Here is a 12731-nt window from a genome sequence, read left to right as displayed (position 1 = left end):
AGTAGCACTACCACTAAATCATCAGTAGCACTACCACTAAATCATCAGTAGCACTACCACTAAATCATCAGTAGCACTACCACTATAACACAGCTAACACCATCACCACTAAAACACCACTAACATCATCAGTAGTACTACCACTATAACACCACTAACATCATCAGTAGCACTACCACTATAACAACACTAACATCATTATTAGCACTACCACTATAACACCTCTAACATCATCAGTAGCACTACCACTATATCATCAGTAGCACGACCACTATAACACCGCCAACATCAGTAGCGCTACCACTATAACACTGCTAACATCATCAGTAGCACGACCACTATAACACCGCCAACATCAGTAGCGCTACCACTATAACACCGCTAACATCATCAGTAGCACGACCACTATAACACCGCCAACATCAGTAGCGCTACCACTATAACACCGCTAACATCATCAGTAGCGCTACCACTATAACACCGCTAACATCATCAGTAACACTACCACTATATCATCAGTAGCACGACCACTATAACACCGCCAACATCAGCAGCGCTACCACTATAACACCGCTAACATCATCAGTAGCACGACCACTATAACACCGCTAACATCATCAGTAACACTACCACTATAACACCACTAACATCATCAGTAGCACTACCACTATAAACACCTCTAACATCATCAGTAACACTACCACTATAACACCACTAACATCATCAGTAGTACTACCACTATAACACCACTAACATCATCAGCAGCAATACCACTATAACACCGCTAACATCATCAGTAGCACGACCACTATAACACCGCCAACATCAGTAGCACTACCACCATAACACCGCTAACATCATCAGTAGCACTACCATTATATCATCAGTAGCACAACCACTATAACACCACTAACATCATCAGTGTCACAACCACTATAACACCACTAACATCATCAGTAGCACTACCACTATAACACCTCTAACATCATCAGTAGCACGACCACTATAACACCGCCAACATCAGTAGCGCTACCACTATAACACCGCTAACATCATCAGTAGCACTACCACTATAACACCACTAACATCATCAGAAGTACTACCACTATAACACCACTAACATCATCAGTAGCACTACCACTATAACACCACTAACATCATTATTAGCACTACCACTATAACACCTCTAACATCATCAGTAGCACTACCACTATATCATCAGTAGCACGACCACTATAACACCGCCAACATCAGTAGCGCTACCACTATAACACCGCTAACATCATCAGTAGCACGACCACTATAACACCGCCAACATCAGTAGCGCTACCACTATAACACCGCTAACATCATCAGTAGCACGACCACTATAACACCGCCAACATCAGTAGCGCTACCACTATAACACCGCTAACATCATCAGTAGCGCTACCACTATAACACCGCTAACATCATCAGTAACACTACCACTATAACACAGCTAACATCATCACCACCATAACACCACTATCATCATCAGTAGCACTACCACTATAACACCACTATCATCATCAGTAGCACTAACCCTATAACACCGCTAACATCATCAGTAGCACTACCACTATAACACCTCTAACATCATCAGTAGCACGACCACTATAACTCCACTATATCATTGGTAGCACTACCACTATAACACCGCTAACATCATCAGAAGCACTACCACTATAACACCACTAACATCATCAGTAATACTACCACTATAACACCGCTAACATCATCAGTAGCACGACCACTATATCATCAGTAGCACGACCACTATAACACCGCCAACATCAGCAGCGCTACCACTATAACACTGCTAACATCATCAGTAGCACGACCACTATAACACCGCTAACATCATCAGTAACACTACCACTATAACACCACTAACATCATCAGTAGCACTACCACTATAAACACCTCTAACATCATCAGTAACACTACCACTATAACACCACTAACATCATCAGTAGTACTACCACTATAACACCACTAACATCATCAGCAGCAATACCACTATAACACCGCTAACATCATCAGTAGCACGACCACTATAACACCGCCAACATCAGTAGCACTACCACCATAACACCGCTAACATCATCAGTAGCACTACCATTATATCATCAGTAGCACATCCACTATAACACCACTAACATCATCAGTGTCACAACCACTATAACACCACTAACATCATCAGTAACACGACCACTATAACACCGCCAACATCAGTAGCGCTGCCACTATAACACCGCTAACATCATCAGTAGCACTACCACTATAACACCACTAACATCATCAGAAGTACTACCACTATAACACCACTAACATCATCAGTAGCACTACCACTATAACACCACTAACATCATTATTAGCACTACCACTATAACACCTCTAACATCATCAGTAGCACTACCACTATATCATCAGTAGCACGACCACTATAACACCGCCAACATCAGTAGCGCTACCACTATAACACCGCTAACATCATCAGTAGCACGACCACTATAACACCGCCAACATCAGTAGCGCTACCACTATAACACCGCTAACATCATCAGTAGCGCTACCACTATAACACCGCTAACATCATCAGTAACACTACCACTATAACACAGCTAACATCATCAACACTATAACACCACTATCATCATCAGTAGCACTACCACTATAACACCACTATCATCATCAGTAGCACTAACCCTATAACACCGCTAACATCATCAGTAGCACTACCACTATAACACCTCTAACATCATCAGTAGCACGACCACTATAACTCCACTATATCATTGGTAGCACTACCACTATAACACCGCTAACATCATCAGAAGCACTACCACTATAACACCACTAACATCATCAGTAATACTACCACTATAACACCGCTAACATCATCAGTAGCACGACCACTATATCATCAGTAGCACTACCACTATAACACCGCTATCATCATTAGCACTACCACTAAATCATCAGTAGCACTACCACTAAATCATCAGTAGCACTACCACTAAATCATCAGTAGCACTACCACTATAACACAGCTAACATCAGTAGCACGTCCACTATCTTCATTATTAGCACTACCACTATATCATCAGTAGCACTGCCACTATATCATCAGTAGCGCTACCACTATAACACCGCTAACATCATCAGTAACACTACCACTATATCATCAGTAGCACTACCACTATATCATCCGTAACACTACCACTATAACACCGCTATCATCATTAGCACTACCACTAAATCATCAGTAGCACTACCACTAAATCATCAGTAGCACTACCACTAAATCATCAGTAGCACTACCACTATAACACAGCTAACATCATCACCACTATAACACCACTAACATCATCAGTAACACTACCACTATAACACCGCTAACATCAGTAGCACGTCCACTATCTTCATCATTAGCACTACCACTATATCATCAGTAGCACTGCCACTATATCATCAGTAGCGCTACCACTATAACACCGCTAACATCATCAGTAACACTACCACTATATCATTAGTAGCACTACCACTATATCATCCGTAACACTACCACTATATCATCAGTAGCACTACCACTATATCATCAGTAACACTACCACTATATCATCAGTAGCACGACCACTATAACACCGCCAACATCAGCAGCGCTACCACTATAACACCGCTAACATCATCAGTAACACGACCACTATAACACCACTAACATCATCAGTAGCACTACCACTATAAACACCTCTAACATCATCAGTAACACTACCACTATAACACCACTAACATCATCAGTAGTACTACCACTATAACACCACTAACATCATCAGCAGCATTACCACTATAATACCACTAACATCATCAGCAGCATTACCACTATAACACCACTAATATCATCAGTAGCAACACCACTAACATCATCAGTAGCACTACCACTATAACACCACTAACATCATCAGAAGCACTACCACTATAACACCGCTAACATCATCAGTAGCACGACCACTATAACACCGCCAACATCAGTAGCGCTACCACTATAACACCGCTAACATCATCAGTAGCGCTACCACTATAACACCGCTAACATCATCAGTAACACTACCACTATAACACAGCTAACATCATCAACACTATAACACCACTATCATCATCAGTAGCACTACCACTATAACACCACTATCATCATCAGTAGCACTAACCCTATAACACCGCTAACATCATCAGTAGCACTACCACTATAACACCTCTAACATCATCAGTAGCACGACCACTATAACTCCACTATATCATTGGTAGCACTACCACTATAACACCGCTAACATCATCAGAAGCACTACCACTATAACACCACTAACATCATCAGTAATACTACCACTATAACACCGCTAACATCATCAGTAGCACGACCACTATATCATCAGTAGCACTACCACTATAACACCGCTATCATCATTAGCACTACCACTAAATCATCAGTAGCACTACCACTAAATCATCAGTAGCACTACCACTAAATCATCAGTAGCACTACCACTATAACACAGCTAACATCAGTAGCACGTCCACTATCTTCATTATTAGCACTACCACTATATCATCAGTAGCACTGCCACTATATCATCAGTAGCGCTACCACTATAACACCGCTAACATCATCAGTAACACTACCACTATATCATCAGTAGCACTACCACTATATCATCCGTAACACTACCACTATAACACCGCTATCATCATTAGCACTACCACTAAATCATCAGTAGCACTACCACTAAATCATCAGTAGCACTACCACTAAATCATCAGTAGCACTACCACTATAACACAGCTAACATCATCACCACTATAACACCACTAACATCATCAGTAACACTACCACTATAACACCGCTAACATCAGTAGCACGTCCACTATCTTCATCATTAGCACTACCACTATATCATCAGTAGCACTGCCACTATATCATCAGTAGCGCTACCACTATAACACCGCTAACATCATCAGTAACACTACCACTATATCATTAGTAGCACTACCACTATATCATCCGTAACACTACCACTATATCATCAGTAGCACTACCACTATATCATCAGTAACACTACCACTATATCATCAGTAGCACGACCACTATAACACCGCCAACATCAGCAGCGCTACCACTATAACACCGCTAACATCATCAGTAACACGACCACTATAACACCACTAACATCATCAGTAGCACTACCACTATAAACACCTCTAACATCATCAGTAACACTACCACTATAACACCACTAACATCATCAGTAGTACTACCACTATAACACCACTAACATCATCAGCAGCATTACCACTATAATACCACTAACATCATCAGCAGCATTACCACTATAACACCACTAATATCATCAGTAGCAACACCACTAACATCATCAGTAGCACTACCACTATAACACCACTAACATCATCAGAAGCACTACCACTATAACACCGCTAACATCATCACCACTTTAACACCACTAACATCATCAGTAGCACTACAAATATAACACAGCTAACATCATCACCACTATAACACCACTATAACATCAGTAGCACTACCACTATAACACCGCTATCATCAGTAGCACTACCACTATATCATCCGTAACACTACCACTATATCATCAGTAACACTACCACTATATCATCAGTAGCACGACCACTATAACACCGCCAACATCAGCAGCGCTACCACAATAACACCGCTAACATCATCAGTAGCACTACCACTATAAACACCTCTAACATCATCAGTAACACTACCACTATAACACCACTAACATCATCAGTAGCACTATCACTATAAACACAGCTAACATCATCAGTACCCCTACCACTATAACACCGCTAACATCATCAGTAGCACTACCACTATAACACCGCCAACATCAGTAGCACTACCACTATAACACCTCTAACATCATCAGTAGCACTACCACTATAACACCACTAACATTATCAGTAACACTACCACTATAACACCACTAACATCATCAGTAGCGCTACCACTATAACACCACTAACATCATCAGTAGCGCTACCACTAAAACACCACTAACATCATCAGTAGCACTACCACTATAACACCACTAACATCATCAGTAGCGCTACCACTATAACACCACTAACATCATCAGTAGCACGACCACTATAACACCGACAACATCAGTAGCGCTACCACTATAACACCGCTAACATCATCAGTAGCACTACCACTATAACACCACTAACATCATCAGTAGCACTACCACTATAACACCACTAACATCATTATTAGCACTACCACTATAACACCTCTAACATCATCAGTAGCACTACCACTATATCATCAGTAGCACGACCACTATAACACCGCCAACATCAGTAGCGCTACCACTATAACACCGCTAACATCATCAGTAGCACGACCACTATAACACCGCTAACATCAGTAGCGCTACCACTATAACACCGCTAACATCATCAGTAGCACAACCACTATAACACCGCCAACATCAGTAGCGCTACCACTATAACACCGCTAACATCATCAGTAGCGCTACCACTATAACACCGCTAACATCATCAGTAACACTACCACTATAACACAGCTAACATCATCACCACTATAACACCACTAGCATCATCAGTAGCACTACCACTATAACACCACTATCATCATCAGTAGCACTACCACTATAACACCGCTAACATCATCAGAAGCACTACCACTATAACACCACTAACATCATCAGTAATACTACCACTATAACACCGCTAACATCATCAGTAGCACGACCACTATATCATCAGTAGCACCACCACTATAACACCGCTAACATCATCAGTAGCACGACCACTATAACACCGCTAACATCATCAGTAGCACGACCACTATAACACCGCTATCATCAGTAGCACTACCACTAAATCATCAGTAGCACTACCACTAAATCATCAGTAGCACTACCACTAAATCATCAGTAGCACTACCACTAAATCATCAGTAGCACTACCACTAAATCATCAGTAACACTACCACTATAACACCGCTAACATCAGTAGCACGTCCACTATCTTCATCATTAGCACTACCACTATATCATCAGTAGCACTGCCACTATATCATCAGTAGCGCTACCACTATAACACCGCTAACATCATCAGTAACACTACCACTATATCATCAGTAGCACTACCACTATATCATCCGTAACACTACCACTATATCATCAGTAGCACTACCACTATATCATCAGTAACACTACCACTATATCATCAGTAACACTACCACTATATCATCAGTAGCACGACCACTATAACACCGCCAACATCAGCAGCGCTACCACTATAACACCGCTAACATCATCAGTAGGACTACCACTATAAACACCTCTAACATCATCAGTAACACTACCACTATAACACCACTAACATCATCAGCAGCATTACCACTATAATACCACTAACATCCATCAGCAGCATTACCACTATAACACCACTAATATCATCAGTAGCATTACCACTATAACACCACTAACATCATCAGTAGCACTACCACTATAACACCACTAACATCATCAGAAGCACTACCACTATAACACCGCTAACATCATCACCACTATAACACCACTAACATCATCAGTAGCACTACAAATATAACACAGCTAACATCATCACCACTATAACACCACTATATCATCAGTAGCACTACCACTATAACACCGCTATCATCAGTAGCACTACCACTAAATCATCAGTAGCACTACAACTAAATCATCAGTAGCACTACCACTAAATCATCAGTAGCACTAACCCCTATAACACAGCTAACATCATCACCACTATAACACCACTAACATCATCAGTAACACTACCACTATAACACCGCTAACATCAGTAGCACGTCCACTATCTTCATCATTAGCACTACCACTATATCATCAGTAGCACTGCCACTATATCATCAGTAGCGCTACCACTATAACACCGCTAACATCATCAGTAACACTACCACTATATCATCAGTAGCACTACCACTATATCATCCGTAACACTACCACTATATCATCAGTAACACTACCACTATATCATCAGTAGCACGACCACTATAACACCGCCAACATCAGCAGCGCTACCACTATAACACCGCTAACATCATCAGTAGCACTACCACTATAAACACCTCTAACATCATCAGTAACACTACCACTATAACACCACTAACATCATCAGTAGCACTATCACTATAAAAACCGCTAACATCATCAGTAGCACTACCACTATAACACCGCTAACATCATCAGTAGCACTACCACTATATCATCAGTAGCACTACCACTATAACACCGCCAACATCAGTACCACTACCACTATAACACCGCTAACATCATCAGTAGCACTACCACTATATCATCAGTAGCACTACCACTATAACACTGCCAACATCAGTAGCACTACCACTATAACACCACTAACATTATCAGTAACACTACCACTATAACACCACTAACATCATCAGTAGCGCTACCACTATAACACCACTAACATTATCAGTAACACTACCACTATAACACCACTAACATCATCAGTAGCACTACCACTATAACACCGCCAACATCAGTAGCACTACCACTATAACACCACTAACATTATCAGTAACACTACCACTATAACACCACTAACATCATCAGTAGCGCTACCACTATAACACCACTAACATCATCAGTAGCACTACCACTATAACACCTCTAACATCATCAGTAGCACAACCACTATAACACCGCCAACATCAGTAGCGCTACCACTATAACACCGCTAACATCATCAGTAGCACTACCACTATAACACCACTAACATCATCAGAAGTACTACCACTATAACACCACTAACATCATCAGTAGCACTACCACTATAACACTACTAACATCATTATTAGCACTACCACTATAACACCTCTAACATCCTCAGTAGCACTACCACTATAACACCGCCAACATCAGAAGCGCTACCACTATAACACCGCTAACATCATCAGTAGCACGACCACTATAACACCGCCAACATCAGTAGCGCTACCACTATAACACCGCTAACATCATCAGTAGCACGACCACTATAACACCGCCAACATCAGTAGCGCTACCACTATAACACCGCTAACATCATCAGTAGCGCTACCACTATAACACCGCTAACATCATCAGTAACACTACCACTATAACACAGCTAACATCATCACCACTATAACACCACTAGCATCATCAGTAGCACTACCACTATAACACCACTAAAATCATCAGTAATACTACCACTATAACACCGCTAACATCATCAGTAGCACGACCACTATAACACCGCTAACATGATCAGTAGCACGACCACTATAACATCAGTAGCACTACCACTATAACACCGCTATCATCAGTAGCACTACCACTAAATCATCAGTAGCACTACCACTAAATCATCAGTAGCACTACCACTAAATCATCAGTAGCACTACCACTAAATCATCAGTAACACTACCACTATAACACCGCTAACATCATCAGTAGCACTACCACTAAATCATCAGTAGCACTACCACTAAATCATCAGTAGCACTACCACTATAACACCGCTAACATCATCAGTAGCACTACCACTATAACACCTCTAACATCATCAGTAGCACGACCACTATATCATTAGTAGCACTACCACTATAACACCGCTAACATCATCAGAAGCACTACCACAATAACACCACTAACATCATCAGTAATACTACCACTATAACACCGCTAACATCATCAGTAGCACGACCACTATATCATCAGTAGCACGACCACTATAACACCGCTAACATCATCAGTAGCACGACCACTATATCCTCAGTAGCACTACCACTATAACACCGCTATCATCAGTAGCACTACCACTAAATCATCAGTAGCACTACCACTAAATCATCAGTAGCACTACCACTAAATCATCAGTAACACTACCACTATATCATCAGTAGCGCTACCACTAAGGTGGCAAGGTAGCCTAGTGGTTAGAGCGTTGGACTAGTAACCGGAAGGTTGCAAGTTCAAACCCCCGAGCTGACAAGGTACAAATCTGTCGTTCTGCCCCTGAACAGGCAGTTAACCCACTGTTCCTAGGCCGTCATTGAAAATAAGAATTTGTTCTTAACTGACTTGCCTAGTTAAATAAAGGTAAAAAAAAATAAATAAAAAAACTATAACACCGCTAACATCATCAGTAGCACGACCACTATAACACCGCTAACATCAGTAGCACGTCCACTATCTTCATCATTAGCACTACCACTATATCATCAGTAGCACTACCACTATATCATCAGTAGCACTACCACTATAACACCGCTAACATCAGTAGCACGTCCACTATCTTCATCATTAGCACTACCACTACATCATCAGTAGCACTGCCACTATATCATCAGTAGCGCTACCACTATAACACCGCTAACATCATCAGTAGCACGACCACTATAACACCGCTAACATCAGTAGCACGTCCACTATCTTCATCATTAGCACTACCACTATATCATCAGTAGCACTACCACTATATCATCAGTAGCACTACCACTATATCATCCGTAACACTACCACTATATCATCAGTAGCACTACCACTATATCATCAGTAACACTACCACTATATCATCAGTAGCACGACCACTATTACACCGCCAACATCAGCAGCGCTACCACTATAACACCGCTAACATCATCAGTAGCACGACCACTATAACACCGCTAACATCATCAGTAACACTACCACTATAACACCACTAACATCATCAGTAGCACTACCACTATAAACACCTCTAACATCATCAGTAACACTACTAACATCATCAGTAACACTACCACTATAACACCACTAACATCATCAGTAGCACTACCACTATAAACACCTCTAACATCATCAGTAACACTACCACTATAACACCACTAACATCATCAGTAGTACTACCACTATAACACCACTAACATCATCAGCAGCATTACCACTATAACACCACTAATATCATCAGTAGCATTACCACTATAACACCACTAACATCATCAGAAGCACTACCACTATAACACCGCTAACATCACCACCACTATAACACCACTAACATCATCAGTAGCACTACAAATATAACACAGCTAACATCATCACCACTATAACACCACTATATCATCAGTAGCACTACCACTATAACACCGCTATCATCAGTAGCACTACCACTAAATCATCAGTAGCACTACAACTAAATCATCAGTAGCACTACCACTAAATCATCAGTAGCACTACCACTATAACACAGCTAACATCAACACCACTAACATCATCAGTAGCACTACCACTATAAACACCTCTAACATCATCAGTAACACTACCACTATAACACCGCTAACATCAGTAGCACGTCCACTATCTTCATCATTAGCACTACCACTATATCATCAGTAGCACTGCCACTATATCATCAGTAGCGCTACCACTATAACACCGCTAACATCATCAATAACACTACCACTATATCATCAGTAGCACTACCACTATATCATCTGTAACACTACCACTATATCATCAGTAGCACTACCACTATAACACCGCTAACATCATCAGTAGCACTACCACTATAACACCGCTAACATCATCAGTAGCACTACCACTATAACACCGCTAACATCATCAGTAGCACTACCACTATATCATCAGTAGCACTACCACTATAACACCGCCAACATCAGTACCACTACCACTCTAACACCGCTAACATCATCAGTAGCACTACCACTATATCATCAGTAGCACTACCACTATAACACCGCCAACATCAGTAGCACTACCACTATAACACCTCTAACATCATCAGTAGCACTACCACTATAACACCGCCAACATCAGTAGCACTACCACTATAACACCACTAACATTATCAGTAACACTACCACTATAACACCACTAACATCATCAGTAGCGCTACCACTATAACACCACTAACATCATCAGTAGCGCTACCACTATAACACTGCTAACATCATCAGTAGCACTACCACTATAACACCGCTAACATCATCAGAAGTACTACCACTATAACACCACTAACATCATCAGTAACACTACCACTATAACACCACTAACATCATCAGTAGCGCTACCACTATAACACCACTAACATCATCAGTAGCGCTACCACTATAACACCACTAACATCATCAGTAGCACTACCACTATAACACCACTAACATCATCAATAGCACTACCACTATAACAGCATCAATAGCACTACCATTAACACCACTAACATCATCAGTAGTACTACCACTATAACACCACTAACATCATCAGCAGCATTACCACTATAATACCACTAACATCATCAGCAGCATTACCACTATAACACCACTAATATCATCAGTAGCATTACCACTATAACACCACTATATCATCAGTAGTTCTACTACTATAACATCATCAATAGTACTACGGATAGCTCTATCACTTATAACATCTAACGCTTATGCTACTACTTCTACTACCATCACCACTGTTAATCCCCCATATCCTTGACCCTTGGTATAATGAGTGTGTGGGATTTACTGCATTGTGTGTGAGTTACAGCGCTGAATGTGCCTGTGTGACCTTTGGGTCTTATTGCTATTCTAATGGCATCCTTCCTCA

The sequence above is a fragment of the Oncorhynchus clarkii genome, chromosome 14 (assembly GCF_045791955.1).
Source record: "Oncorhynchus clarkii lewisi isolate Uvic-CL-2024 chromosome 14, UVic_Ocla_1.0, whole genome shotgun sequence".
Classification (NCBI taxonomy): Eukaryota; Metazoa; Chordata; class Actinopteri; order Salmoniformes; family Salmonidae; genus Oncorhynchus; species Oncorhynchus clarkii.
Note: the sequence above shows the minus strand (reverse complement) of the source record.